Below are 26,708 nucleotides of genomic sequence, written 5' to 3'. Positions count from 1 at the left end.
CAGACATCAAGTTTGCCATTTCCACGGGCGCGGTCATGCTGTGCGCACTAGCCCAGCCCATACAGTTAAAGGGGATGTACAGGTACACCCATTTGCCCACTGCTGCCATTGTGCCGACGTATGTCGGCTAGTAGTTAATGATGAAACTTCTACATTGCTACAGTCTAATGTACAATACTACGGTGCTGCTTGTAAATTTACTTTGGAGGAGAGTTTTGCTAAATGCTGTGTGTAACTAAATTATCTTTAGGCCTCCTTGACCCCTGTGTATTAGGACGTGTTATATATACACGTTAATGTATGTGATCAGGGGCGGGCTGGGCCGGGGGGCAGGGTGGAAATCTCCCCCCAGGCCGTTGTAGTGTCACAGTTTGATGCCTATCACAGGATGGTGCGGAAGTGACGTTGTTGCGTACTGCGCATGCGCGATGCGCTCCAAACGCTCGCGCCGTGCGTTCCAACATAGTTTCGGCAATACAGTTCAGCGAAACCATCACATAATGTTACGGAAGTGATGTTACACACAACACAAACACGGGCCACGTTGTTGCTTACTGCGCATGCGCGATGCGTTCCAAACACTTGCGCCGTGCGTTCCAACATAGTTTCGGCAATACAGTTCAGCGAAACCATCACATAATGTTACGGAAGTGAAGTTACACACAACACAAACACTGGGCCGTTCGTTACAACACTAATACTTCCCTTGTTACCTAGTAGGTTTTGCATTGCTGGGACTTGTAGTGCCTATCCTGAGCTACATGCTTCAATGTTCAGTGTCCTCATCCCTATCCCCATGCTTCAATGTTCAGTGTCCATCCTTATCCCCGTGCTTCAATGTTCAGTGTCCTCATCCTTATCCCCGAGCTTCAATGTTCAGTGTCCATCCTTATCCCCGTGCTTCAATGTTCAGTGTCCTCATCCCTATCCGCGAGCTTCAATGTTCAGTGTCCTCATCCTTATCCCTGTGCTTCAATGTTCAGTGTCCTCATCCCTATCCCCATGCTTCAATGTTCAGTGTCCTCATCCCTATCCGCGAGCTTCAATGTTCAGTGTCCTCATCCTTATCCCTGTGCTTCAATGTTCAGTGTCCTCATCCCTATCCCCATGCTTAAATGTTCAGTGTCCTCATCCCTATCCGCGAGCTTCAATGTTCAGTGTCCTCATCCTTATCCCTGTGCTTCAATGTTCAGTGTCCTCATCCCTATCCCCATGCTTCAATGTTCAGTGTCCTCATCCCGATCCGCAAGCTTCAATGTTCAGTGTCCTCATCCTTATCCCTGTGCTTCAATGTTCAGTGTCCTCATCCCTATCCGCAAGCTTTAAATGTTCAGTGTCCTCATCCTTATCCCTGTGCTTCAATGTTCAGTGTCCTCATCCTTATCCCTGAGCTTCAATGTTCAGTGTCCTCATCCCTATCCCCCTGCTTCAATGTTCAGTGTCCTCATCCCTATCCGCGAGCTTCAATGTTCAGTGTCCTCATCCTTATCCCCGAGCTTCAATGTTCAGTGTCCTCATCCCTATCCCCCTGCTTCAATGTTCAGTGTCCTCATCCCTATCCCCCTGCTTCAATGTTCAGTGTCCTCATCCTTATCCCCGAGCTTCAATGTTCAGTGTCCTCATCCTTATCCCCCTGCTTCAATGTTCAGGGTCCTCATCCTTATCCCCGAGCTTCAATGTTCAGTGTCCTCATCCCTATCCCCCTGCTTCAATGTTCAGTGTCCTCATCCCTATCCGCGAGCTTCAATGTTCAGTGTCCTCATCCCTATCCGCGAGCTTCAATGTTCAGTGTCCTCATCCTTATCCCCGAGCTTCAATGTTCAGTGTCCTCATCCCTATCCCCCTGCTTCAATGTTCAGTGTCCTCATCCTTATCCCCCTGCTTCGATGAGGACACTGAACATCGAAGCATGGGGATAAGGATGAGGACACTGAACATTGAAGCTTGCGGATAGGGATGAGGACACTGAACATTGAAGCACAGGGATAAGGATGGACACTGAACATTGAAGCTCGGGGATAGGGATGAGGACACTGAACATTGAAGCAGGGGGATAGGGATGAGGACACTGAACATTGAAGCAGGGGGATAGGGATGAGGACACTGAACATTGAAGCTCGGGGATAAGGATGAGGACACTGAACATTGAAGCAGGGGGATAGGGATGAGGACACTGAACATTGAAGCTCGGGGATAAGGATGAGGACACTGAACATTGAAGCTCGGGGATAAGGATGAGGACACTGAACATTGAAGCTCGCGAATAGGGATGAGGACACTGAACATTGAAGCAGGGGGATAGGGATGAGGACACTGAACATTGAAGCTCAGGGATAAGGATGAGGACACTGAACATTGAAGCACAGGGATAAGGATGAGGACACTGAACATTTAAAGCTTGCGGATAGGGATGAGGACACTGAACATTGAAGCACAGGGATAAGGATGAGGACACTGAACATTGAAGCTTGCGGATCGGGATGAGGACACTGAACATTGAAGCATGGGGATAGGGATGAGGACACTGAACATTGAAGCACAGGGATAAGGATGAGGACACTGAACATTGAAGCTCGCGGATAGGGATGAGGACACTGAACATTGAAGCATGGGGATAGGGATGAGGACACTGAACATTGAAGCACAGGGATAAGGATGAGGACACTGAACATTGAAGCTTGCGGATCGGGATGAGGACACTGAACATTGAAGCAGGGGGATAGGGATGAGGACACTGAACATTGAAGCTCAGGGATAAGGATGAGGACACTGAACATTGAAGCACAGGGATAAGGATGAGGACACTGAACATTTAAAGCTTGCGGATAGGGATGAGGACACTGAACATTGAAGCACAGGGATAAGGATGAGGACACTGAACATTGAAGCTTGCGGATCGGGATGAGGACACTGAACATTGAAGCATGGGGATAGGGATGAGGACACTGAACATTGAAGCACAGGGATAAGGATGAGGACACTGAACATTGAAGCTCACGGATAGGGATGAGGACACTGAACATTGAAGCATGGGGATAGGGATGAGGACACTGAACATTGAAGCACAGGGATAAGGATGAGGACACTGAACATTGAAGCTTGCGGATCGGGATGAGGACACTGAACATTGAAGCATGGGGATAGGGATGAGGACACTGAACATTGAAGCACAGGGATAAGGATGAGGACACTGAACATTGAAGCTCGCGGATAGGGATGAGGACACTGAACATTGAAGCATGGGGATAGGGATGAGGACACTGAACATTGAAGCACAGGGATAAGGATGAGGACACTGAACATTGAAGCTTGCGGATCGGGATGAGGACACTGAACATTGAAGCAGGGGGATAGGGATGAGGACACTGAACATTGAAGCTCAGGGATAAGGATGAGGACACTGAACATTGAAGCACAGGGATAAGGATGAGGACACTGAACATTTAAAGCTTGCGGATAGGGATGAGGACACTGAACATTGAAGCACAGGGATAAGGATGAGGACACTGAACATTGAAGCTTGCGGATCGGGATGAGGACACTGAACATTGAAGCATGGGGATAGGGATGAGGACACTGAACATTGAAGCACAGGGATAAGGATGAGGACACTGAACATTGAAGCTCGCGGATAGGGATGAGGACACTGAACATTGAAGCATGGGGATAGGGATGAGGACACTGAACATTGAAGCACAGGGATAAGGATGAGGACACTGAACATTGAAGCTCGCGGATAGGGATGAGGACACTGAACATTGAAGCATGGGGATAGGGATGAGGACACTGAACATTGAAGCACAGGGATAAGGATGAGGACACTGAACATTGAAGCTCGCGGATAGGGATGAGGACACTGAACATTGAAGCACGGGGATAAGGATGGACACTGAACATTGAAGCTCGGGGATAAGGATGAGGACACTGAACATTGAAGCACGGGGATAAGGATGGACACTGAACATTGAAGCATGGGGATAGGGATGAGGACACTGAACATTGAAGCATGTAGCTCAGGATAGGCACTACAAGTCCCAGCAATGCAAAACCTACTAGGTAACAAGGGAAGTATTAGGCCGCGTACACACGGGCGGACTGTTCGCCCAACCTTGTCCGCTGAACAGTGTTTGGGCGGACAGTCCGCTCGTGTGTGGGCTTTCAGCGGACAGTTTCAGCGGACAGTTGGACGGACAATGTCTTTCGGAAATTCCGAAAAACTGTCCGCTGAAACTGTGTTTGAGCGAACAGTCCGCCCGTGTGTGGGCTTGTCCGCTGTACTTTCGAAATGAGCGGACTGTTCCCGCTCGGAAAGTCCGCCCATTTCGAGCGCGTGTACAGGTAGGCGGGGCCCGCGAAGGAGACGTCGCGGGCTCCGCCGCCTGGAATGGGCTTAAAGGGGAACCCCAACGCCGAAAAAAATCGGCGTGGGGGTTCCCCCCAAGTCCACACCAGACCCTTGTCCGAGCACGCTACCCGGCCGGCCAGGAAAGGGGGGCGAGCGAGCGCGCCCCCCCTCCTGAGCCGTACCAGGCCGCGTGCCCTCAACATGGGGGGTGCCTTGGGGAAGGGGGGGCCGCGCGGCCCCCCCACCCCAAAGCACCTTGTCCCCATGTTGATGAGGACAAGGGCCTCTTCCCGACAACCCTGGCCGTTGGTTGTCGGGGTCTGCGGGCGGGGGGCTTATCGGAATCCGGGAGCCCCCTTTAAGAAGGGGGCCCCCGGATACCGGCCCCCCACCCTATGTGAATGAGTATGGGGTACAATGTACCCCTACCCATTCACCTGTGAAATAAAGTACAAATAAAAACACAACACAGGGGGAAAAAATATTTTATTGCACAGCCGGGGGTCTTCCGTCTTCGGGGGTCTTCTCGCCGGACTCCTCCGCTATGTGTGTGTAGCTCTTTTACTAGCGGAGGAGTCCGGCTTTCTTCCTCCCCGCCGCCGGCCTCTTCTCCCGACTTCGGGGGTCTTGTCCCCCTCTTCGGTTCTTCTGCCGGGCCACCGCGCCTGGTCCGGTGGCCCGGTCTTCTGTCGCCGTCTTCCGTTCTTCTGTCGCCGCCTTCGGTTCTTCTGCCGGGCCACCGCGCCTTCTTGTAGCTCTTTTACAGGCGGTGGCCCGGTCTTCTGTCGCCGTCGCCGCCTTCCGTTCGTGTTCTTCTTCTTGTTCTTCTTGTTCTTCTCCAGGCGATGTTGACACGTCGCTCCCTCCGGCCGGAATGCCAGAGCCGCCCTGCGCTGTGACTTATATAGTGACAATGGGGCGGGGTCACATGGTATATGTCACATGGGTTGATGTCACATGGTGACCCCGCCCCCTTACGATGTCATAGTCCCCATGTGACATCAACCCATGTGACCAACCCATGTGACATATACCATGTGACCCCGCCCCATTGTCACTATATAAGTGACCGCACAGCGCGTCCCCGGCATTCCGGCCGGAGAGCTCGTCGAGTCAACATCTCCAGGAGAAGAACAAGAAGAACAAGAAGAAGAACACGAACGGAAGGCGGCGACGGCGACAGAAGACCGGGCCACCGCCTGTAAAAGAGCTACAAGAAGGCGCGGTGGCCCGGCAGAAGAACCGAAGGCGGCGACAGAAGAACGGAAGACGGCGACAGAAGACCGGGCCACCGGACCAGGCGCGGTGGCCCGGCAGAAGAACCGAAGAGGGGGACAAGACCCCCGAAGTCGGGAGAAGAGGCCGGCGGCGGGGAGGAAGAAAGCCGGACTCCTCCGCTAGTAAAAGAGCTACACACACATAGCGGAGGAGTCCGGCGAGAAGACCCCCGAAGACGGAAGACCCCCGGCTGTGCAATAAAATATTTTTTCCCCCTGTGTTGTGTTTTTATTTGTACTTTATTTCACAGGTGAATGGGTAGGGGTACATTGTACCCCATACTCATTCACATAGGGTGGGGGGCCGGTATCCGGGGGCCCCCTTCTTAAAGGGGGCTCCCGGATTCCGATAAGCCCCCCGCCCGCAGACCCCGACAACCAACGGCCAGGGTTGTCGGGAAGAGGCCCTTGTCCTCATCAACATGGGGACAAGGTGCTTTGGGGTGGGGGGGCCGCGCGGCCCCCCCTTCCCCAAGGCACCCCCCATGTTGAGGGCACGCGGCCTGGTACGGCTCAGGAGGGGGGGCGCGCTCGCTCGCCCCCCTTTCCTGGCCGGCCGGGTAGCGTGCTCGGACAAGGGTCTGGTGTGGACTTGGGGGGAACCCCCACGCCGATTTTTTTCGGCGTTGGGGTTCCCCTTTAAGCCCATTCCAGGCGGCGGAGCCCGCAACGTCTCCTTCGCGGGCCCCGCCTACCTGTACACGCGCTCGAAATGGGCGGATTTGCCTCCTCCTTACGTGGGCGAGTCCGTTCATTTCAAAAGTTGAGCGAACTGTTTGCCCAACCTTGTTCGTCAAACAGTCCGCTCGTGTGTGGGCAAGTCCGCTCATGCAAATTTTGAGCGGACTGTTTGACAAACTGTTTGCCGAACAAGGTTGGGCGAACAGTCCGCGCGTGTGTACGCGGCCTTAGTGTTGTAACGAACGGCCCAGTGTTTGTGTTGTGTGTAACTTCACTTCCGTAACATTATGTGATGGTTTCGCTGAACTGTATTGCCGAAACTATGTTGGAACGCACGGCGCGAGCGTTTGGAGCGCATCACGCAACAACGTGGCCCGTGTTTGTGTTGTGTGTAACATCACTTCCGTAACATTATGTGATGGTTTCGCTGAACTGTATTGGCGAAACTATGTTGGAACGCACGGCGCGAGCGTTTGGAGCGCATCGCGCATGCGCAGTACGCAACAACGTCACTTCCGCACCATCCTGTGATAGGCATCAAACTGTGACACTACACCGTCTAACTTTTAATAAAAACAGGCTGTTTGCTGACATTTTTTTTTTTTTTGAGGAAGTCGGCCGCTGATTGGCTGTGTTGCTGCTGCGCTGCATTCTGGGAGTTGTAGTCTGGTGGGTAGAGACTGGAGGGAACTGAGCAGCCGAAGCAGGTAACTTCTATTCCCGGCAGGGAGACCCATCACTTCACAGGGGGGCCGGTCAGCCAGCAACTTCAAGCTATCATTCTCCTACTGGCTGCTCTCCTATAACCTCTCTCTCCTTTCAGGACACATCACGTTTGTTTCTGTTCAGATTCTTTCATTTATTCCAGGCTGATTTCACTCATGCTTCATCCCCCTCCCCCTCCCTCTGTGCACTCATCTCTCCTGGTCGGTACAATCTTGCTGTAGGTAAGTCACACTCTCCTTGCACCAATTCACTTATCTTTTTCCCATTCATTTTATCTTCTCTCCTGTTTTGTAATTCTGCTCTCCTCATATAAATCACTGTAGCCTCTCAGCTCTGGGCATTCCACACATGTACTTGGGCTGATACCCTTTCCATCCCAGTTTACTTTTGCCTAATACAATAGTTCTGTCAGAATCATGCCTCAGTCTAACACATGCAGCCCCTCACTCTCCATTAACTTATACTACAGAATTTGGGCTTTTTCACACTAGTGCAGTGACTGGCATTTTTCCACACTGAAAAAAATACCAGTCACTGCTAGAGCACATAGAATACAACTGTTCTCTATGTGCCCCATTTACACTGCAGTACCGTCCAGAGGTGCGGTGCAGTAAGCTGCAATAATATACAGTAATTCTACATTTTATCGCAGTGCACTGGATGGCACTGACATAGTTATCAATCAGTCCTTCTCAAACTGACAGAAATGCAGCAGCATTTTTTTTTTCCTTCCAGTGACCCCACAGCATGTCACAAACATTATGGCACTATTACCCCCATTCCCTCTTCCACCTGGGGGGGGGGGCGCAGTTTGCTATCTTTGCCTGGGCACTGGATGACCTTGTCCCCGCGTTACATAGAGGGATCACCTGCAGAAAAGACTCGGGAATGGTACAGTACATGATGTCCTGCTGGGAGCTGGCCATTCCCTGTGGGTCCTGCTGGAACTAATCATGGCCTGTTGGCAGTGGCGGCTGGTGCTAAAATATTTTGGGGGGGGGGGCAAACTGAAAAAAATTTGAAAAAAAAAAATTATTCGCAGCCACTGTGCCAATCAAATGCTGCCAGTGTGACAGTGTGCCACCCGCTTGCCTTCTGCCCTGCACTTGCCCTGTCTTGTGGGGCAGCAGGTGACAACGAGTGGGTCCTTCATGCGTCTCCTGCACTTCTTTTCCTCCCGTCCTCTCCTCCCATCAGGCGTCCAATAGCGGCGCCTGTTGTTTCAGCCAATCAGGTGACAGGTAACATGACCTGAGCAACCTGATTGGCTGTGAGCCAGGTCAGTGTTAGGAAAGCAATGTCTTCAGTTCTCTAACACACCAATAAGTAATCGGCAAACGCACAGCAGTGTGCCCGCTGTTTTACCTTTTGGAAGCCTATTAGAGCCCATGGCTCTAATCAGGAAGCCTATTTGAGCCTATGGCTCTAATCAGGCATTTCCAAAGAAACTCCACCACTGTAATTCATATGCATGGCGCCCAACAAAGGACCAGGCACATGAATAGGGGGCGGCAGCAGCAACCATATATAGATTCATGCAATCTATCTATGTGAGAGAGCGAGTGACAGGGGGGCAGCGCTCATGCGCCTTTATGGACGCACCACCGCTGCCTGTTGGTCCTACTGGGAGCTGGCTATGGCCAGTGCCCAGCAGGACCCACAGGCTGGGAGCTGGCCATGCACCTGTAGGTCCTGCTGGGAGCTTATCATGGCCTGTAGGGCTCTGCTGGCCACTAGCCATGGGTAACCTTGTAATACAAGGTGGGCATAGATAGTGAACTTATTTGGGGTTAAAGTGGGCCACGTGACTGGACTTGCCCCCCAGGCCTAAGGCTGTCAGCCCTCCCCTGTATGTGATGTTTACCCCCCCTTCATGACCAGGCCATTTTTTTGCGATGTGGCACTGCATTACTTTAACCCTTTCATCCCAAAGCCTATTTCTGACATTTGTTGCTTCCATGTTAAAATCAGTTTTTTTTTAATGCTAGAAAATTACGTGGTACCCCCAAACATTAATATATATATATATATATATATATATATATATATATTATTTTATTTTTTACTAGAGACCCTAGCGAATAAATTGGTGATCGTTGAAATTTTTTTATTTTTTTTTGTCTCATGATATTTGCGCAGTGCTCTTTCAAATACATTTTTTTGGGGGGAAAAAAAATACACTTTTATGAAAAAAAAACCCCCATAAAGTTAGCCCAATTTTTTTCTATAATATGAAAGATGATGTTACGCCAAGTAAATAGATACCTAACATGTCATGCTTGTGAACATTACTGGAATGGCGACAATCTAATAAATCTCCATAGGCAGCGCTTTTAAAAATACCAGGTTAGAGTTACAGAGGAGCTCTAGTGCTAGTATTATTGCTCTTACTCTGACGATTGTGGCAATACCTCATGTGTGATTTGAACACCATTTATATATGCGGCGTGACTTATGTATGCGTTTTCTTTGCTGCGCAAGCATGCAAAGATGGGAGGGGGGTGCTTTAAAAAAAAAAATCTTCTTTTTTTTTTCTTTTTTCTTTTTTTGCATTGTCCCTTTTAAAAAAATAAATAAAAAATCTGATCACTTTTATTGCTGTCACAAGGAATGTAAAAATCCCTTGTGACAGTAATGGGCATTTGACCGGTACTCTTTATGGAGGGATCAGGGGTCTAAAAGACCCTCCTTTTGCACTTACAAGTATTCAGAACACAAAAATCTGTGATTCTGAATACTGTTATTTTTTTTTATAAATCAGTGCCGTTGGGATTTTACATGGGAGACCCGATCCAAACCAAATCTGGCTTTGTTCAGGTCTCAGCCTAGGCGGCGGATGTGCCGACTGGTGGCTCAGGTCTACCAGTGGGACAGTAAGAGCAGCGGGAGGAGGGTTTGGACGCCCCCTCTCGAACGGCTTTTAGAGCCTTTGGTTGTTATCACTAAAAAGCCAAACGCCCGTTCTAAAAAAAAAAGTAACCCCTTCAAGCCACGAACGCAAATTTACATACAGTAAGAGTGTTGTCATGTCCAAATATTGTCCTTTTCCTTTTTTCTCATATCGTCTTCCAGGACAGCCTCTGAGAAATAGGGCTCCTCCCTCCGGGACAGGAAACACGTCAACCCAATCAAATAAAAGGTGTGGTCCTCCAGGCCCTCCTCAGTTTCTGTGTTTCCTGCCGGATGGGAAGGAGCACGTCGGAACTAGTAGGGGAGCTCCTTCTTCTCAGGGGTTGTCCTGGGGGGAGCACCTGGTGGACCTGGCCCTTAGCACCCCTCGGTCCATTTGGAGGGAGGAGAGGGTAGCTATCAGTCCCCGCTGCCATTAAAAACGTTCGGAGAGAATGGGACCCCGATGGGCAGCAATCTCCCCCTCTATAGCGCTAACCGCTCGTACCTGGTCGGTCGGATGGCGGGCGAGAGACATTCTGATCCACTGGCTGGCGTTCGAGTACTGTAAGCGGTGAGTTCGTAAGGAACGCACGGCGTGAGTGGGTGGAGTTTTTGCGTTCCGGCATCCGGAAGTGGGAGAGACGCACTTCGGCCGGATTCGCGTCATCAGGGGGCACCGCAGGACCTGTTCCAGTCCTTTGGGCGCAGCGGTGTGGCTACAGGGTTGCCTGGAGCGGTGTGAAGGCTCAGGGAGACTGAGTAAGACACTGGAACCATGGAGGGCGCAGTTGTGCAGGTGGACTCCGGTTCGACAGGCTCCAGCACCTCTCAGGTAAGCTTGGTGAGGGCAGACTAGGACTTACACTGGGGGGTGGAGGGGTCACTCTGACCTTAGTACCCTCCCGGGGTGGGGAACCTGCTGGTGAGGGGGGCACTTCCTAGGCAGACCCTAGAAGCACAGTGGTGTGGTCAGGGGTGGTATTTTAATGGGACCCTGTTTTTCTTTGTTTTTAGGTCAAACAAGACAGAGCCCAGATACCTTTGCCCAGAAGGAAATGTGCCGTGTGTGGGGCTAAGTTAGGCACCGGTTGGGAGAAGCCGCTTTGCCCAGATTGTGTCAGTAGTCTGGTGAAAGAGGACTCAGTGGCAGCTTGCCACAAAGTTTTGACATCCGTAAAGGATGAAATAGCATCCACCTTCCAGTCATTCAAGAGCATGATGGATAGGATGCAGTGTCCTTCTGTCTCTTTACCCAGGGCCGTGAGTATACCCTCCTTGTCTGAACCAAGTCAGGAGGAGGAGGTGGATAAGGAGAGGTTACCAAGGTCATTAGCCTCCTCTAGGACAGAGTCTACTTCTGAGTCAGAGGGGGAGGAAGAATCCATTAGATCATCCAGATACAAGCTGTCTTTGGACGATGTGGGTGACCTATATGACACTTTGGAGATCAGGGAAGAACAGGTCCAGCTTTCAAAACACGACATGATGTATCAGGGGTCGAGTGTACTGAAAGACAGGGTATTCCCCATCCATAAATCGCTGATTGAGGCGATTCTGCTGGAGTGGGAACAACCGGAAAAAAGGCAATTTTTTCAGGTAGCCTTAAAAGGAGGTTCTCTTTTGAGACGGATGCGGTGCATCCCTGGAACAAAGTTCCCAAACTTGATGCTCCCTTGGCTAAAGTCTCTAAAAAGACAGATTTGGCCTTTGATGATATGGGTTCTCTCAGGGATCCCATGGATAAGAGGAGAGACGTGCTGCTTAAGAGGGCCTGGGATGCCTCTTCCATTGGGCTTAAACCAGCCTTAGCAGCTATCTGTGTGGCCAGAAACTTAGAGTGTTGGCTTACACAGTTACAATCGCATATTTCAGCGGGCACTTCCAGGCAACAGCTGTTGAAGTCCTTTCCGCTACTGTTCAAGGCAGTGGGGTTTTTGGCCGATGCCTCTGCAGAATCAGTCAAATTGGCTGCTAGATCTGCCGCATTAGTGAACGCTGCCAGAAGGGCCGTTTGGCTTAAAACCTGGACAGGCGACACAGCTTTGAAATTCAAGCTACGTGGATTACCTTTTTCAGGGGACCATTTGTTCGGGCCCGGCCTGCAAGAGGCATTAGAGTGCACGCAGGATAGGAAGAAAGCTTTCCCAGAAAAGAAAAAGAAAGCTGAAGGAAGGCGCTTTTTTCGAGGCTCTAGGCAGCAGAACCTGCAGGAAAGGGAGGTTCGCCCCAAAAAACATTGGTCGGGTCACAAGGGAAGGGGCAGAGGAGGAATCTTATTCAATCCTCCTCAATCCTCCCCTAAAACCCAGTGACTCCGGTGTCCCGTTGGGAGGAAGGCTGGGGAAGTTCTTTCCACGATGGGATACTTCAACCGAAAGTCCGTTCATACGAGATGTAATAAGGAAAGGTTACAGGTTGGAGTTTGGTTCAGTTCCCCTCCCGAATTTTCAGGTAACCAGGTTACCAAGGGACCAAGAGAAGGCAAAGGCTCTGGGTCTTCTTCTGGGGGATTTGGTGGACCAAGAAGTACTGGTGCAGGTGCCTCCGGAGGAGCGAGGCTTGGGGGTTAACTCCCACGTATTGGTGGTAAAGAAACCTTCGGGGAAATTCAGGCTGATACTGAATCTCCGCCCCCTGAACAGGTTCATAAAATACAAGCGGTTCCGTATGGAGTCAATCTTCTCGGTAACCAAGTTCCTGTTTCAGGGTTGTCACATGGCCACCGTGGATCTCAGGGATGCATATTTGCATATCCCGATTCATCCGGAGTCCCAGTGGTTTCTCAGGTTGGCCATGAGGATGAACATGGGAGTGGTACACTTCCAGTTTCGAGCTCTCCCTTTCGGGCTTTCGGCCTCGCCAAGGATCTTTACAAAGGTTCTGGCAGAGGCGCTGGCCCCGTTAAGGTTCAAGGCTATAACGGTGATTCCATATCTGGACGATCTACTGTTTATAGCTCAGTCAGCCCAACAGCTGCAGAAGGATGTGCAGGAGGCCTTGGGTTTCCTGCGCTCACTGGGGTGGCTGATAAACCAGGAAAAATCCCAGTTGACCCCCTCACAGGAAGTCCTGTATTTAGGATAGAGGATCTCTTCGGTGGAGATGAGAGTGTTTCTTCCTGCGGAGAAGATCAACAAGCTAGAGCAGGTGGTAGCCCAGCTTCAATCGGGTCGGGAAGCCCAGATCAGGGAGGTTATGAGAGTCCTGGGATTGATGACATCATGCTTTCCAGCGGTGGCGTGGGCAAGGCATCATCAGCGCCCTGTGCAGAGACTTATGCTCCGTTATTGGGATGGCAGGGAGCAGAGCCTGGATCAGGTTATGCCCTTATCTTCTGCCGTAAGGAGGTCTCTGTGGTGGTGGCGGGCCCAGGTCAACCTGGACAAGGGTCTTCCCTGGTCCCCACAAGCTACGGTGGTGGTCACAACCGATGCCAGTGCGCTGGGTTGGGGTGCCCACCTAGAGGGAATCTTAGCCCAAGGAACCTGGTCGAATGTAGAGCCAAGTCGTTCCTCAAACCAGAAGGAGCTTCTGGCAGTTTGGAATGCTATAGAAACCTTCCAGTCCCAGTTACAGGGCAGGGATCTGCAGGTTCGGTCAGACAATGTAGCAGCAGTAGCTTATCTGAACAAGCAAGGGGGAACCAGAAGCCCCGCGCTGCAGGCTACTGCGGACAGAATCTTCTGCTGGGCCGAGAAGAACTTGTCCTCGATATCAGCCATTCATCTGAAGGGAACTCAGAATTTGCTGGCCGACTTTCTCAGTCGGCAGAAGATAGGCCAGGACGAGTGGTCCCTCAACAAGGAAGTGTTTGAGGAGATTGTGTCATGCTGGGGAAGGCCAGAAATAGACCTATTTGCAACAGGAAGGTGACACAATTTTTTTCGGTTCACCCACAGGATCGGGCCAGGGGGATAGACGCCCTTGCCAATCCTTGGCAGTTCGGCCTGTGTTATGCCTTCCCTCCTGTAAGGATGGTGGTGGGGGTTCTGCAGAAGTTCCGGTTGGAAGCTACGGACCTCATTTTAGTGGCTCCTTTTTGGCTAAGGAGACCCTGGTTTGCCAGCATAAAGAAGTTGGCTGTTCATCCTCCGATATTACTGCCAGTCAGGGAGGATTTGCTTTCCCAGGGGCCTATCCTGCATCCTCAGATAGAGAGACTCAAGCTTGCGGGCCTGGTATCTGAGGAACAGATCTTAAGATCACAGGGTTTTTCAGAGAGAGTGGTTAAGACCTTGTTAGAATGCCGTAAACCAGTAACTAGAGCGATTTACGCCAAGATAGGGAAAAGGTTTAATTCCTGGTTGCGAGAACAGGGGATTGCACGTCCCGGGGTCCCGGCAGTCCTAGATTTTCTGCAAGCAGGGGTAGAGCTGGGCCTCTCTATCAGCACCCTAAAGGTACAAGTGGCGGCCTTAAGTGTTTTCCTTCAGTCCTCTCTCCAGCAGAATCCTTTTGTCAAGAACTTCTTCAAGGCTTTGGCTAGATCCAGGCCTGTGAAGATGAAGACCTGTCCTACTTGGGATTTGTCCTTGGTCCTTAGGGCTTTGACCCAAGATCCATTTGAGCCCTTAGAGAAAGCATCACTTAAGTGGATGGTACTGAAAACAGTTTTTTGATAGCGATCACATCAGCTAGAAGGGTCAGTGATCTGCAGGCGCTCTCGGTCAGAGAGCCATTTTTGTTAATTTTAGAGGACAGGGTAGTGCTTAAGACAGACCCTAGTTTTCTCCCTAAGGTTGTGTCCACTTTTCATAGGACACAGGATATTATTTTACCAACATTTTTCTCAGCCTCAGATGGAGATGAGGCGAGATCTTTAAGTTTGTTAGACGTCAGAAGAAGTATATTAATTTTTTTAGAAGCCACTAGGGTCTTCAGGAAGTCAGACTCACTTTTTGTTAGTTTTTCGGGTGCCCGCAAGGGCTGCAAGGCGTCCAAATCATCTATCGCCAGGTGGATACGAATGGCGATAGTTAAATCCTATGAATTAGAGGGGAAGCAGGCTCCCTTAGTTAAGGCACACTCTACCAGGGCGGTTTCTGCAACCTGGGCAGAGAGGACTGGAGCCTCTCCAGAGGAGATCTGCAAGGCAGCAACGTGGTCCATCTACTCTACGTTTGCAAGACATTACCGTCTGGATTTATGGTCTGATAAAGAGCAGACTTTTGGACGAAAGGTCCTCCAGGCAGTGGTCCCGCCCTGACAAGGTGAGCTCCTTGCTTATCATCTCAGAGGCTGTCCTGGAAGACGATATGAGAAAACCGGAGTTAGACTTACCGGTAACTCTTTTTCTAGGAGTCTTCCAGGACAGCCTGGTGTCCCACCCAAAGTTGTTTAAGTTGGACTAAGTGGTGAGGATGTGTACTAACGTGATTGTTAGTGTGTTATGTCTTTCAGAGCCTTCCGGCGTTTCTTGGAGTAAAACTGAGGAGGGCCTGGAGGACCACACCTTTTATTTGATTGGGTTGACGTGTTTCCTGTCCCGGAGGGAGGAGCCCTATATCTCAGAGGCTGTCCTGGAAGACTCCTAGAGAAAGAGTTACCGGTAAGTCTAACTCCGTTTTTTTTCCCACAAATAAAACTTTCTCGTGGTGGTAATTGATCACCTCTGCGTTTTTGTTTTCTTAATTCATTTTTTTTTTTGCAATATAAACGAAAAATAGACTGAAAATTTTGGGGAAAAAAATCGAATTTTCTGCTATAAAACATATTCAATAAAAAAATGGAAAAAATAAATAAATTTTCTTCAGTAATTTAGGCAAATATGTATTCTGCTACATATTTTTAGTAAAAAAATAAATAAGTAAATGGTGGATAAATCGGACACTAAGTGCCACTTTTGACACTTTTTTTGGGGACCAGTGAAATTAACCGCTTCCAGACCGCTCCACGCATATATACTGTGGCAGGCCGGCCCGGCTGTGCGAAATCACGTTCCCGTACGTGATTTAGTGCACAAGGGTTGGGGGGCACGCGTGACTCGCTCGCACTGTGATTGGACACAGTGGGAGCCAATCACCGGGTCCAACGGGACGCTATGTCCACCGGGACCAGCTGGTTGTTCACAGGAATGGCAGAACGGCAGTCTACCTATGTAAACAAGGCAGATTGCCAATCTGTGAGGGAAAGATAGCATTCTTGTGTTTCTGATCTCTTTCTTTCCCCAGTCACAGCAACCCCCCCAGTTGGAAAGCACCCCTTAGGGAACAAGTTTAACCCTTTTATCGCCCCTGATGTTAACCCCTTCCCCTCCACTGTCACTAGTATAGTGACAGTGCATCTTTTTAGCACTGATCACTGGACTGGTGTCACTGGTCTCCAAAAAATGTCAAAAGTGTCTGATCTGTCTGCCACAATGTCGCAGTCCCGCTAAAAATCACAGATCGCCACCATTACTAGTTAAAAAAAATCTATAAAAATTCCATAAAAATATCCCTTAGTTTGTAGAAGCTATAACTTTTGCTCAAACCAATCAATAAACGTTTATTGGGATTTTTTTTTACCAAAAATATGTAGAAGACATATTGGCCTATGATGAAGAAATTTGATTTCTTACATTTTTTTTGGATATGTTTTATAGCAGAAAGTAAAAAAAAATTTTTTTTTCTTTTTTTTTTCAAAATTGTCGGTCTTTCCTTGTTTATAGCGCAAAAAATAAAAACCGCAGAGGTGATCAAATACCACTAAAAGAAAACGAAAGTGAACCTTGCGGGGCTGAAGTGGTCAATGGTGATCAGTGCTAAAAATATGCACTGTAACTGTACTAATGACACTGACTGGGAAGGGGTTAACATCAAGGGGCGATTAAAGGGTTAAATGTGTTCCTAGGGCAGTGATGTCGAACCTTGGCACTCCAGATGTTTTGGAAGTACATTTCCCCATGATGCTCAACTACACTGTAGAGTACATGAGCATCATGGGAAATGTAGTTCCAAAACATCTGGGGTGCCAAGGTTTGCCATCACTGGTCTAGGGAGTGCTTACTGTGGGGGGGAGGTACTTGTACTGTGGGAAGGCAGAGATCCATGTTCCTGTTTTGAGAAACACAGGATCACTATCTCCCCTCCTCACAGAATGGCGCTCTGCCTGGTTTACATAGGTAGATCACCTTTCTGTCTCTCTTGGGAACAATCGGATCTCATCTGCTGGACCCACTGATTGCCTCCCTCTGTATCCAATTACAGCGGAAATGGGGTTGTTGAGGGCACCTACAGGTACGTGATTCTGTGCAGAGGAGCCGCTTTGCCGCTGTATATCTCGTACACAGTCATGTTGGAACAGGAAGGCGCCACCCCTAAATTGTTCCTATAAAGTTGGGGGTATGAAATTGTCCAAAATGCCTTGGTATGCTGACACCTAAAGAGTTCCCTTCACTGGAACTAAGGGGCCAAGCCCAACCCCTGAAAAACTACCCCAAACCATAATCCCCCCTCCACCAAATGATTTGGACCAGTGCACAAAGCAGGGTCCATAACCACTTCAATACCGGGCACTTTCACCCCCCTTCCTGCCCAGACCATTTTGGCAAAAAATTTTGAAAAAAAAAAGTTTTTTTTAGTTTCTGTCAGTAAATTTTGTAAATAAGTAATTTTTCTCCTTCACTGATGGGTGCTGATGAGGCTGCACTGATGAGGAGGCACGAATATGCCACACTTATGGACACTGATAGATGGCATTGATATGTGGCACTGATGAGTACTGATGGGTGGCACTGGTGGGCACTGATTGGCAGCACTGATGGGCAGCAGTGATGGGCATTTATGGGCAGCACTGATAGCCAGCACTGACTTGCATCACTATTTGCGCTGAAGGGCATTAATGGGCGGCATTGATGGGCAGCAGTGATGAGCATTGTTGGGCAGCACTGATAGCCAGCACTGACTGGCATCACTATTGGCCACTGATTGCTGGCACTGGTGGGCACTCAATTGTAATTGGGCACTGATTATCAGTGCCCTGATTACATACCTAGCAAGATTGCCTACGGCCATATCACACTGAATGCGCTCGATCTCGTCTGACCTCGGTTGCTAAGCAGGGTCGGGCCTGGTTAGTACATAGATGGTAGGCTGCCTGGGAATACCAGGTGGCGTAGGCTTTTTTTTATTATGTTGTTGGCGTCAATGACCTGTTTTATTTTTCTGCTTGTTTGCCGAGGTGACCATCTTGGCGTTTGTCAAGAGGGTTGAGAGTGGCCAGCAAGATTGTCTATGGCCACATCACCCCGAATGAGCCTGATTTCGGATGTTAAGCAGGGTCAGACCTGGTTAGTATCTGGATGGGAGACCGCCTGGGAATACCAGGTGCCATAGGATTTTTTTAATATGTTGGTAACGTTTTAAGTTGTTTGCTGAGGTGACAATCTTGGCGTTTGTCAAGAGGGTTGAGAGTGGCCAGCAAGATCACCTATGGCCACATCACCCTGAATGCGCCCGATCTCATCTGATCTCAGATGCTAAGCAGGGTCGGGCCTGGTTAGTACCTGGATGGGAGACCGCCTGGGAATACCAGGTACCGTAGGCTTTTTTCTAATATGTTGTTGGCATCGGCGACCTATTTTATTTTTCTGCTTGTTTGCCGAGGTGACCATCTTGCCGTTTTTCAAGAGGGTTGAGAGTGGCTAGCAGGATTGCCTATGGCCACATCACCCTGAATGCGCCTGATCTTGTATGATCTTGGTTAATAAGCAGGGTCGGGCCTGGTTTCTTCCAGGATGGGAGACCGCCTGGGAATACCAGGTGCCGTACGTTATTTTTTTAATATGTTGCTGGTGTCGACGACCTGTTTTATTTTTCTGCTTGTTTTCCAAGGTGACCATCTTGGCGTTTGTCAAGAGGTTTAAGAGTGGCCAGCAAGATTGCCTACTGTATATCACCCTGAATGCGCCCAATCTCATCTGATCTCAGATGCTAAGCAGGGTCGGGCCTGGTTAGTTCCTGGATGGGAGACCACCTGGGAATACCAGGTGTCATAGGCATTTTTTTAATATGTTGTTGGCGTCGACGACCTGTTTGATTTTTCTGCGTGTTTGCCGAGGTGACCATCTTGGCGTTTGTCAAGATGGTTGAGAGTGGCCAGCAAGATTGTCTATGGCCACATCACCCCGAATGAGCCTGATTTCGGATGTTAAGCAGGGTCAGACCTGGTTAGTATCTGGATGGGAGACCGCCTGGGAATACCAGGTGCCATAGGATTTTTTTAATATGTTGGTAACGTTTTAAGTTGTTTGCTGAGGTGACAATCTTGGCGTTTGTCAAGAGGGTTGAGAGTGGCCAGCAAGATCACCTATGGCCACATCACCCTGAATGCGCCCGATCTCATCTGATCTCAGATGCTAAGCAGGGTCGGGCCTGGTTAGTACCTGGATGGGAGACCGCCTGGGAATACCAGGTACCGTAGGCTTTTTTCTAATATGTTGTTGGCATCGGCGACCTATTTTATTTTTCTGCTTGTTTGCCGAGGTGACCATCTTGCTGTTTTTCAAGAGGGTTGAGAGTGGCTAGCAGGATTGCCTATGGCCACATCACCCTGAATGCGCCTGATCTTGTATGATCTTGGTTAATAAGCAGGGTCGGGCCTGGTTTCTTCCAGGATGGGAGACCGCCTGGGAATACCAGGTGCCGTACGTTATTTTTTTAATATGTTGCTGGTGTCGACGACCTGTTTTATTTTTCTGGTTGTTTTCCAAGGTGACCATCTTGGCGTTTGTCAAGAGGTTTAAGAGTGGCCAGCAAGATTGCCTACTGTATATCACCCTGAATGCGCCCAATCTCATCTGATCTCAGATGCTAAGCAGGGTCGGGCCTGGTTAGTTCCTGGATGGGAGACCACCTGGGAATACCAGGTGTCATAGGCATTTTTTTAATATGTTGTTGGCGTCGACGACCTGTTTGATTTTTCTGCGTGTTTGCCGAGGTGACCATCTTGGCGTTTGTCAAGATGGTTGAGAGTGGCAAGCAAGACTGCCTACGGCCACATCACCCTGAATGCGACCAATCTCGTCTGATCTCGGATGCTAAGCAGGGTCAGGCCTGGTTAGTTCCTGGATAGGAGACCACCTGGGAATACCAGGTGTCATAGGCATTTTTTTAATATGTTGTTGGCATCGACGAACTGGTTTGATTTCTCTGCGTGTTTGCCGAGGTGACCATCTTGGCGTTTGTCAAGAGGGTTGAGAGTGGCCAGCAAGACTGCCTATGGCCACATCACCCTGAATGCGCCCGATCTCGTTTGATCTTGGATGCTAAGCAGGGTTGGGCCTGGTTAGTACCTGGATGAGAGACCGCCTGGGAATACCAGGTGCCATAGGCTTTTTTTATATGTTGTTGGCGTCGATGACCTGTTTTATTTTTCTGCTTGTTTGCCGAGGTGACCATCTTGGCATTTGTCAAGAGGGTTGAGACTGGCCAGCAAGATCGCCTATGGCCAAATCACCCTGAATGCTCCTGATCTTGTCTGATCTCGGATGCTGAGCAGGGTCGAGCCTGGTTAGTACCTGGATGGGATTCCGCCTGGGAATACCAGGTGCTGTAGGCATTTTTTTAATATGTTGTTGGCGTCGATGACCTGTTTGATTTTTCTGCGTGTTTACCGAGGTGACCATCTTAGCATTTGTCAAGAGGGTTGAGAGTAGCCACCAAGATCCCTTACAGCCACATGAATGTTCCCGATTTCATCTGATCTCGGATGCTAAGCAGGATTGGGTCTGGTTAGTATCTGGATGGGAGACCGCCTGGGAATACCAGGCGGCGTTAGCTTTTTTTTAATATGTTGTTGGCATCAACGACCTATGTTTTTCTGCTTGTTTGCTGAGGTGACCATCTTAGCATTTGTCAAGAGGGTTAAGAGTGGCTAGCAAAATCGCCTACAACCACATCACCCTGAATTCGCCCAATTTCGTCTGATCTCAGATGCTAAGCAGGGTCGGGCCTGGTCAGTATCTGGATGTGAGACTGCCTGGGAATACTAGGTGCCGTAGGCTTGTTTTTAATGTGTTGTTGGCGTCGACGACCTGTTTTATTTTTTTCCACAAATTTTTTTTTATTATTTTTAAAAGTAACAGCAAGCAAATACAAGACAATGTTAAAACATCAATCCGTTCAGGGCAAATTTAATCGTCAACATGACCTTACATTTTCTCAGTAACAAGCCAATGTTGTAGTAATCATATACAGTAAATTCCAAACAATAAGTTTCCAATTAGGTAACTGTAAATATTGTATCACCTGGGTACTCGCCTTCATTCCAGCTTGCCTAAGTGAGTACCGCACCCTATTTGCGCTCCGATCCGTTGCACCCATGATGTCAATTGCGCATATGGTTGCTAGCAACTCCTACCAGACAGCGAGGGGGCCTGGGAGCCCCAATAACATTTGGTTGTTTGTCCCTAAGACTCCCAAGGGTGAGTGATGCCTGCTGACATGGCTCTCCAACCCCACCCACCTCGCTGCAATCGCTATTAAGGATGCCTAGATGACCATAGGATGCGGTTGGTGCAGTATATGAATTGGACAGGAGAAAAGGGAGGGGAAGGAGGGGGAAAAAAAGAGGGCGGGGGGGTGGAGGTGGGAAGAGGAAGAGGGGGCCAGCTGGGACTTAGAGGGGGAAGACAATGAGCTGGGGGGTAAGGGGGAGAGGCTTGGACAAGCCCTCGGACGGGGTGGGGGTGGGGTCGCCCACCAGCTACCCTCTCCGTCTCAATGAAGCAGCCAAGGGGGAAGTAACTGTACACTCCAGAGCATCAGCTATGTCCAGATAGGCAGTACCATAGGCACTACCCACTGGGGGAATGGCAGTCAGGAAAAATCCCTCTTTCAGGGTTCTATTTTCTCTTAATTCTGCATTAAAGTAAGGTATCTTTGAGACGATTTGAAAGTCCGCCACGCTTCCCAGACTGCTGAGAAGCTGGCTATTCTGTCATGTGCCGTGTGAATCAACTCCTCCATTGCCTCTATACAGTTAATGTGGTGAATCCAGCTTTTAATTGAGGGGGGACATAGATCTCCAATGTACCGGAATACAGAGCCTTGCGGCATTGATCATATGCATCGCCAGGGACTTAAAAAACTTATTTTGGGGAACTTTAGATAGATGCAGTAGATTTTGTGCAGGGGAGAACTCCAAAGCTAGGGACGAAATGTCTGTAGTCACCTCGTGGACTTGCCTCCAGTAAGGCTGAATTAAAGAGCATCCCCACCATATATGGAGGAGGGGCCGGGCTCCTGACCACATCGCCAACATTGATCAGAAACTGTCGGAAAGATTCTATGGAGCAAGTCCGGGGTTTTGTACCATCTCATTTTTAGTTTATATCCATTTTCTTGCGTGCTTACGTTACGGGACCCTTTGTGGATGTATAAGTGTATGCAATCCCACTCTTCATCCGTTACCTCCCGGTCCAGCACGGACCCCCAGAAAGCCTGATCTGAGCACCTACCAGAATGCTGCATCTCAAACATGGATGCATACAGAGTTGAGTTCACATGGTTCCGGGGAGTCGTGCTTGAACACAGGGCTTCAAACACAGTGGGCTTTGTCAGGTACCCCGGTCTCCTCCCCGGATCATCTAAGAAATGCTTTAGCTGCATATAGGACCAGTGCAAACAAGCAGAAAAATAGACCAGGTTGTTGACGCCAACAACATATTTAAAAAAAGCCTACGGCACCTGGCATTCCCAGGCGGTCTCCCATCCAGGTGCTAACCAGGCCTGACCCTGCTTAGCATTCAAGATCAGACAAGATTGAGAGCATTCAGGGTGATCTGACCGTTGGCACTCTTGCTGGCCACTCTCAACCCTCTTGACAAACGCCAAGATGGTCACCTCGGCAAACAAGCAGAAAAATAAAACAGTTTGTCGACGCCAACAACATATTAAAAAGAATCCTACGGCACCTGGTATTCCCAGGCGGTCTCCCATCCAGGTAATAACCAGGCCCGACCCTGCTTAGCATCCGAGATTTGGCGCATTCAGGATGATGTGGCTGTACGCGATCTTGCTGGCCACTCTCAACCCTCTTCACAAACGCCAAGATGGTCACCTCGGCAAGCAAGCAGAAAAATAAAAGCCTATAGCACCTGATATTCCCAGGCGGTCTCCAATCCAGGTACTAACCAGGCCCAACCCTGCTTAATATCCGAGATCAGACGAGATTGGGTGCATTCAGGGTGATGTGGCTGTAAGAGATCTTGCTGGCCACTCTCAACCCTCTTGACAAACGGCAAGATGGTCAGCTTGGCAAACAAGCAGAAAAATAAAACATGTCGTCGACTCCAACAACATATTAAAAAAAAGCCTACAGCACCTGGCATTCCCAGGCGGTCTCCCATCCAGGTGCTAACCAGGCCTGACCCTGCTTAGCATTCAAGATCAGACAAGATCGAGTGCATTCAGGGTGATCTGACCGTAGGCACTCTTGCTGGCCACTCTCAACCCTCTTGAAAAAAGCCAAGATGGTCACCTTGGCAAACAAGCAGAAAAATAAAACAGGTCGTCAACGCCAACAACATATTAAAAAAAGCCTACGGCACCCGGTATTCCCAGACGGTCTCTCATCCAGGTACTAAAAAGGCCCGACCCTGCTTATCATCCAAGATCAGATGAGATCGGGCGCATTCAGGCTGATGTGGCCGTAGGCGATCTTGTTAGCCACTCTCAACCCTCTTGACAAACGCCAAGATGGTCACCTCGGCAAACAAGCAGAAAAATCAAACAGGTCGTCGACGCCAACAACATATTAAAAAAAAAACATACGGCACCTGATATTCCCAGACGGTCTCCCATCCAGGTATTAACCAGGCCCGACCCTGCATAGCATCCGAGATCAGACGAGATCGGGCGCATTCAGGGTGATGTGGCTGAAGACGACCTTGTGGGCCACTCTCAACCCTCTTGACAAATGCCAAGATGGTCACCTCAGCAAACAATCAGAAAATTAAAACAGGCCATCGACGGCAACAACATTTTAAAAAAGCCTACGGCACCTGGTATTCCCAGGCGGTCTCCCATCCAGGTACTAACCAGGTCCGACCCTGCTTAGCATCCAAGATCAGACGAAATCGCGTGCATTCAGGGTGATGTGGCCGTAGGCGTTCTTGCTGACCACTCTCAACCCTCTTGACAAATGCCAAGATGGTCACCTCAGCAAACAAGCAGAAAAATAAAATAGGTCGTCGACGCCAACAACATATTAAAAAAAAGCCTACAGCACCTGGTATTCCCAGGCGGTCTCCCATCCAGGCACTAACTAGACCCGACTCTGCTTAGCATCCGAGATCGGACGAGATCTGGTGCATACAGGCTGATATAGCCATAGGCGATCTTGCTGGCCAGTCTCAACCCTCTTGACAAATGCCAAGATGGTCACCTCTGCAAACAAGCAGAAAAATCAAACAGGTCGTCGATGCCAACAACATATTTAAAAAAAAAACCTTACGGCACCTGATATTCCCAGACGGTCTCCCATCCAGGTATTAACCAGGCCAGACCCTGCATAGCATTCAAGATCAGACAAGATCGGGCACATTCAGGGTGATGTGGCTGAAGACGATCTTGTGGGCCACTCTCAGCCCTCTTGACAAACGCCAAGATGGTCACCTCAGCAAACAAGCAGAAAAATATAACAGGTCGTCGATGCCAACAACATATTAAAAAAAGCCTACGGCACCTGGTATTGCCAGTCGGCCTCCCATCCAGGTACTAACCAAGCCCAACTCTGCTTAGCATTCAAGATCAGATGAGTTCGGGCACATTCAGGGTGATGTGGCCATAGGCGATCTTGCTGGCCACTCACAACCCTCTTGAAAAACACCAAGATGGTCACCTCGGCAAACAAGCAGGAAAATAAAACAGGTCGTCGACGCCAAAAGCATATAAAAAAAAGCCTACGGCACCTGGTATTCCCAGGCGGTCTCCCATCCAGGTACTAACCAGGCCCGAACCTGCTTAGCATCCAAGATCAGGCGCATTCAGGTTGATGTGGCAGTAGGTGATCGTGCTGTCCTCTCTCAACCCTCTTGACAAACGCCAACATATTCACCTCAGCAAACAAGCAGAAAAATAAAACAGGTCGTCGACGCCACAACATAAAAAAAAAAGCCTACGGCACCTGGTATTCCTAGGCGGAATCCAATCCAGGTACTAACCAAGCCCGACCCTGCTTAGCATCGGAGATCAGACGAGATCGGGCGCATTCAGGGTGATGTACAGTAGGCGATCTTGCTGGCTACTCTCAACTCTCTTGACAAACTCCAAGATGGTCACCTCTGCAAACAATCAGAAAATTAAAACAGGCAATCGACGGCAACAATATATAAAAAAAAGCCTATGGCACCTGGTATTCCCAGGCGGTCTCCCATCCAGGTATTAACCAGGCCAGACCCTGCAAAGCATCCGAGATCAGACGAGATCGGGCGCATTCAGGGTGATGTGGCTGAAGAAGATCTTGCGGGCCACTCTCAACCCTCTTGACAAACGCCAAGATGGTCACCGATGTAATCGGTATTGCTGAAACTTGGCTTCAATCCTCACATGACTGGGCTATTAATATTCCTGGCTATGCACTCTTTCGGAGAGACAGGGTAAAAAGGAAAGGTGGCGGGGTCTGTCTCTATGTGAGAAGTGATCTCAAAGCAAGTGTGAAAGAGGACCTGGTGGATGGAGAGTGTGATGAGTCTGAAGCATTATGGGTGGAACGGCATTTAGATGGGTGTAGTTCAAAGTTAATCGTTGGAGTTTGTTATAGACCACCCAATGTTAATGAGGAGGTGGAGACTCAGCTCCTTGCACAGATGGAAAGGGCTGCAAGGGCTGGGACAGTGATAATAATGGGGGATTTTAACTACCCAGAAATTGACTGGAGTAATGGCACTGCTGGGACAGTTAAAGGGCAAAAAATGATAAACCTATTACATGACAATTTTATGGTCCAGTTTATTGAGGCCCCAACTAGGAATGAAGCTCTGTTGGACCTGGTAATCTCAAACCATGCAGAGCTTATTACTAATGTCCAGATAAAGGAACACCTGGGTAGCAGTGATCATAACATGATTTCCTTTGATGTTAGAGCTAAACAAGAAATACATACGGGTAAGATAAAAACACTTAACTTCAAGAGAGCAAATTTTCCAAGGATGAGGGCTGCTCTCCAGGACTTAGACTGGGAGAGAATATTTGCTTCAATGGGCACAAAACAGAAATGGGAATTCTTCAAAAAGACTGTTTGGGACCTCACTGCAAAGTATATTCCCATGGGCAATAAGTTTAAAAGGCTAAAAACAAAACCTATGTGGCTCACAGCCAAAGTTAAAAAAGCTATAAACTATAAGAGAAGAGCTTTTAAAAAATATAAAAATGAAGGATCACTAGTGACATTTAAATGTTACAAAGAATTTAACAGAATATGTAAAAAGGAAATCAAGGATGCAAAAATTCAAAACGAACGACAGATTGAAAAAGATAGTAGGACAAACCCCAAAAAATTCTTCAAATATATTAATAGTAAAAAGGTCAAGTCTGAGCATGTAGGCCCTTTACAAAATAATCTAGAGTGGGTGACTGGGGACAAAGAGAAGGCTAATTTATTAAATACTTTCTTCAGCTCTGTGTACACAAAAGAGCATGGGGGAGCGCATGTCCATAATGGGGGTGATAGTGACACAGCCCCAAATGATCCACAATGGCTCAAAAGTGATATGGTCCAGAAATATTTAGACAGAATAAAGGTGGATAAAGCACCTGGCCCTGATGGCATCCACCCACGGATCCTAAAAGAATTGAGCTCTGTAA

At 49.0% G+C, this 26,708-nt stretch overlaps 4 non-coding genes and 14 pseudogenes across 4 annotated transcripts; 8 read left to right on the top strand and 10 right to left on the bottom strand.

Moving 5' to 3' along the window:
* Positions 1 to 17,903: 17,903 nt before the first annotated feature.
* Positions 17,904 to 18,022, top strand: LOC144000114 (5S ribosomal RNA; annotated as a pseudogene).
* Positions 18,023 to 18,328: 306 nt separating this feature from the next.
* On the top strand, positions 18,329 to 18,447 carry LOC143999655 (5S ribosomal RNA). Its single transcript, XR_013278116.1, has one exon. It is a non-coding gene; the product is annotated as a 5S ribosomal RNA (ribosomal RNA).
* Positions 18,448 to 18,783: 336 nt separating this feature from the next.
* LOC143999072 (5S ribosomal RNA) lies at positions 18,784 to 18,901 on the top strand (annotated as a pseudogene).
* A 306-nt stretch (positions 18,902 to 19,207) lies between these two features.
* LOC143999654 (5S ribosomal RNA) lies at positions 19,208 to 19,326 on the top strand. Its single transcript, XR_013278115.1, has one exon. It is a non-coding gene; the product is annotated as a 5S ribosomal RNA (ribosomal RNA).
* A 336-nt stretch (positions 19,327 to 19,662) lies between these two features.
* Positions 19,663 to 19,780, top strand: LOC143999071 (5S ribosomal RNA; annotated as a pseudogene).
* A 108-nt stretch (positions 19,781 to 19,888) lies between these two features.
* LOC143998689 (5S ribosomal RNA) lies at positions 19,889 to 20,007 on the top strand (annotated as a pseudogene).
* A 109-nt stretch (positions 20,008 to 20,116) lies between these two features.
* On the top strand, positions 20,117 to 20,235 carry LOC143999652 (5S ribosomal RNA). The gene has a single exon (XR_013278113.1). It is a non-coding gene; the product is annotated as a 5S ribosomal RNA (ribosomal RNA).
* Positions 20,236 to 20,341: 106 nt separating this feature from the next.
* On the top strand, positions 20,342 to 20,460 carry LOC143999875 (5S ribosomal RNA; annotated as a pseudogene).
* A 2,117-nt stretch (positions 20,461 to 22,577) lies between these two features.
* Positions 22,578 to 22,696, bottom strand: LOC144000088 (5S ribosomal RNA; annotated as a pseudogene).
* A 291-nt stretch (positions 22,697 to 22,987) lies between these two features.
* LOC144000059 (5S ribosomal RNA) lies at positions 22,988 to 23,106 on the bottom strand (annotated as a pseudogene).
* A 108-nt stretch (positions 23,107 to 23,214) lies between these two features.
* On the bottom strand, positions 23,215 to 23,333 carry LOC143999977 (5S ribosomal RNA; annotated as a pseudogene).
* A 107-nt stretch (positions 23,334 to 23,440) lies between these two features.
* On the bottom strand, positions 23,441 to 23,559 carry LOC144000096 (5S ribosomal RNA; annotated as a pseudogene).
* Positions 23,560 to 23,668: 109 nt separating this feature from the next.
* Positions 23,669 to 23,787, bottom strand: LOC143998504 (5S ribosomal RNA; annotated as a pseudogene).
* A 106-nt stretch (positions 23,788 to 23,893) lies between these two features.
* LOC143999658 (5S ribosomal RNA) lies at positions 23,894 to 24,012 on the bottom strand. Its single transcript, XR_013278119.1, has one exon. It is a non-coding gene; the product is annotated as a 5S ribosomal RNA (ribosomal RNA).
* Positions 24,013 to 24,120: 108 nt separating this feature from the next.
* On the bottom strand, positions 24,121 to 24,239 carry LOC144000117 (5S ribosomal RNA; annotated as a pseudogene).
* A 337-nt stretch (positions 24,240 to 24,576) lies between these two features.
* Positions 24,577 to 24,695, bottom strand: LOC143998661 (5S ribosomal RNA; annotated as a pseudogene).
* Positions 24,696 to 24,802: 107 nt separating this feature from the next.
* On the bottom strand, positions 24,803 to 24,911 carry LOC143998881 (5S ribosomal RNA; annotated as a pseudogene).
* Positions 24,912 to 25,242: 331 nt separating this feature from the next.
* Positions 25,243 to 25,361, bottom strand: LOC143999552 (5S ribosomal RNA; annotated as a pseudogene).
* Positions 25,362 to 26,708: the final 1,347 nt, after the last annotated feature.

This window comes from Lithobates pipiens, unplaced genomic scaffold, assembly GCF_037356315.1.
Source record: "Lithobates pipiens isolate NorthernLeopardFrog02 unplaced genomic scaffold, aLitPip1_a1.2 Scaffold_19, whole genome shotgun sequence".
NCBI classification, from domain to species: domain Eukaryota; kingdom Metazoa; phylum Chordata; class Amphibia; order Anura; family Ranidae; genus Lithobates; species Lithobates pipiens.
Note: the sequence above shows the minus strand (reverse complement) of the source record. Positions and strands in the feature narration are given on the sequence as shown.